A 3,652-nucleotide genomic window follows, 5' to 3' on the forward strand; every position below is an offset into this window, starting at 1 on the left:
TTGATTTTCAACTTCAATTTTATAAGTCTTAAAGGTACTAAAGGCTTCATCCTTATGTTTTAATAAATACACATATGTATATCTAGAACAATCATCAATAAAAGAAATAAAATATCTATTACCGCCTCTAGTTAACATTCCATTCAATTCACATATGTCGGAATGAACAAGTTCAAGTAATCTTGTTGTTCTTACTACGCTATGAAATGACTTCTTAATCATTTTTTATTTAACACATGTTTCACATTTTTTCAAGTTGTCAGTATCACATTGTATTAATCCACATTTAATCATTCTTTTCATAGTATTAATTCCTATATGTGCTAATCTACCATGCCATAAATTAAATGAATCAGTAACGTACGCAAAAGATTTAACTTTGTTTGAGTTATCCTCAATAGTACATAGTTTGACCATTCCTTCGGTGAAATAGCCCTTTCCAACAAAGTACACATTATGGGTTAATACAAGCTTTCCAGATTCAAACACAGATTTAATTCTAAATTTTCCTAAGAGTATACCAATTGCTAAGTTTCTATTCATTTTCGGTACATGCAAAACATTTGTCAAAGTGATCTTCTTTCCCGAAGAGAAAATGAGTTTCACATTTCCTTTGTCAATCACTTTTGATCTTCCTTCTTTTTTCATTTGTATTTCTTGATTGTCTTCAATGTCATGATAAATTTTAAAGAGAGACTTATCATAACATACATGGATTGTAGCGCATGTATCGTACTACCAGCCCAGAACTTTTCATTGGATTGCATTGATTTCGCTCACCGTAGCAATAATCTCATCAACGGAGTTCACTTGTCCTTCCTTCTTTTCCTATGTCTACAATCCTTGGCATGGTGTCCTGATTTTTCACAAACATAGCAAGGTCCTTTGGCTTTGTTTTTGAACTTTCCTTGATCCTTTCTAGGACCAAGAAATTTTCCTTTCTTTTTAATTTTATTGAAGTTGTTGACATTGTCCACGACATTAGCCTTTGAAGGGCCTTCATAAAAATTTTCAATCTTATCTCTTGCCCTTGATTCTTCCTCAGTACGAAGATGTTTTGTTATATCTTCCAAAGAAAAATTTTCGGAATTGTGAAGAATCTTCTTCCTATATCCTTTCCAAGAACTAGGAAGTTTAGCAATAATTGCTCCCACTTGGAAAGTTTCGGGAAGTTCGATTTTCACCGTTTTCAGTTTGTTTACAATTATTTGTAACTCATGTACTTAAGGCAATAACTGTATATTATCCAAAAATTTGAAATCGAAATACTTAGTTATTAAGAATTTTTTGGTACCTTCCTCCTCGACTTTGTATTTGCTTTCTACCGCGTACCAGATTTCTTTTACCGATGTAGTGTTGGTGTAGAGATCATAGAGGCGAACGGATAATGCATTTAAGATATGGCCACGACATATCAATTCGTCCTCTTCCCATTTCTTCCTTTCTATGCGAATTTCTTCGGTATCCTTGTCAGTTGCATTGGGAATGGGCTCCAATTTTGGATCAAGCACATAGAAGATCTTCAAGGCTGTTAATAGAAATTTAAGTTTGTCTTACTATCTTGTGAAATTTGCACCATCGAATCTGTCCAAGCGTACTAAGTCTTGATTCATCATTTTGATAATAGCAAGTGTAGATTCAGTCTCCATTGCAGTAATAATAACGAATAACGTTTGAGATTGTTGGAAAAAATAATGGCAATGGAGAAGAAAATTATAAAAGTATATCAATAAAGGCTTGAACACGAAATTAATCTCGTTGTCCTCAAACGTTATTTGCCTCATTTCCAATGCTTTTTAAGAATTTTCGGCAAATAGTTTGTAGGATTAAATAAGCCTTGACAATAAGAACACCAAAAAGTAAAGGTGTTTCTTAAGAACGAACAAGTGAAAATGGAAGGATTATGTGATAAGTTTTCTCAATATTGGAAAGATAAATTTTAATGGAACTCAATAATTTTTCTTGTACTTGGATCATCTATTTATAGGCCTTGGCAAGTTTTTCAGGAAATAGTGCAAAATAAGGATGAAAAGTCACCAATTTGAAGTAAAAAAGGTCAAAAAACTAATTGTTAACCATATAGCCCATGCGGTCGCATGGTTATATCATCGCCAGCCCTTCCATTCTCGGGAGGGCCTCATGCGGATGCATGGTTAACCCCCCCTCCCTTTTTTTTTTCCTTTCTTTCTTTCTTTCTTTGATTTTGAACAATAAATTTCTCACATAGGGTAGTGAGCGTGTCGACTCTAGCTAGACCCATCGATTTGGTGGCAAAAGAAAGTTTTAGTGTCAATAAATCATCAAATCAATATAGAGGTTGATTTGTGTTGTGATTGTGATCTGTGATTGTGATTTGGGGATCTCGCTTTGTGTTAACGGTGACAATAGTAGCCGTAGGAGATGACTATGGGGGAAGCGAGGGGCAGCTGTAGTAGGGGGTTGGGTTTTGGGTTTTGTTTTGTGTTGTGATTGTGATCTGGATATTTTGCTTTATACTGGTGGTGGTTGTCAGCGATGGTGGCAATGAGGGCAACGATGGGCAGGTTGTGGACAGCAATGGTTAGTGGGGGTTCGGTTTTGGGTTTTTCTTTATGTTGTGATTGTTATGTGGAGCTTTTGCTGTGTTGGAGAAGACGACTATTGTGGGCGATAGCGGCATCGACGACAGCGGTAGGCAGCTGTGGACAACAATGAGTACTCAAGATTTGGTTTTGGACAAAGATAGATGAGGGTTTAGATGGAGATGGGGATGGGGATGGGAATGGGAATGGGGATGGGTTAGGGGTGGAAGATGATGATTTTTTTTTTTATTATTTAATTATTCTAAATTTTTGTACATGGAAAGATATAAAGTTACTATTTCACTCTTATTGAAATAATAAATAATCTAGTCAAAAATCAATTTCTCTAGTCAACTAAAAGTCAAATGACTCCAGTTACATATTTTTGAAATGCTAAGGACCTCTGTTGGAACAAATTCAAAGTAAGGATAAACTCTAACAAAATTGAAAAGGTAAAGGACCACTGCTGCAATTTTCCATGAATTAAAGTATTAATCCTAAGGCGGTGATTTCACTATAAAAACCTTCCGATTCTTTCTCCACATAACATCCTTCACCACTCAACCCCCAAGACCCCACTTCAGCTACAATATACACACAATCAGACGCTGTCTCCGTTGTATAGATTAGGAAGAAGACAGATGAATCGGGGGCTGACAGATGAAGAACTTAACGCAGTTTTGCAGTTAATTCAATTCAGAAGAGATTATTATCCTGATAGCAAAGGCGCTGGTAATCGTGTTTGTATGCTGAATTTCCCACAAAAACAAGAAGAAGAAAATGTCAAAGAACGTGCGGGTGAATCGTCCGACCCAGAAGACGCTTTGCCCCGAAAGAAAAAGAGGTTTAGGTCTATTATTGATATTTATAGAAATACAAAGCCTTTGATGGATCCCAAGCGAGCCAAGAATCGAATATGCCCATAAGTTTATGTTGGGGGTTTTTGAAGATAGAAGTCGACGATGATCTGATGAAAGAGGTAAGGCTAGGTGATGGAAATATAGCTTCATTAGCCCGACTTAATGGATTTAGTTCTCTAGTTTTTTTCTTTTTTCTGGTCTTGTTCTCTCATTATCAGTGATGGATTAATT

Source organism: Olea europaea, unplaced genomic scaffold, assembly GCF_002742605.1.
Source record: "Olea europaea var. sylvestris unplaced genomic scaffold, O_europaea_v1 scaffold1497, whole genome shotgun sequence".
NCBI lineage: Eukaryota > Viridiplantae > Streptophyta > Magnoliopsida > Lamiales > Oleaceae > Olea > Olea europaea.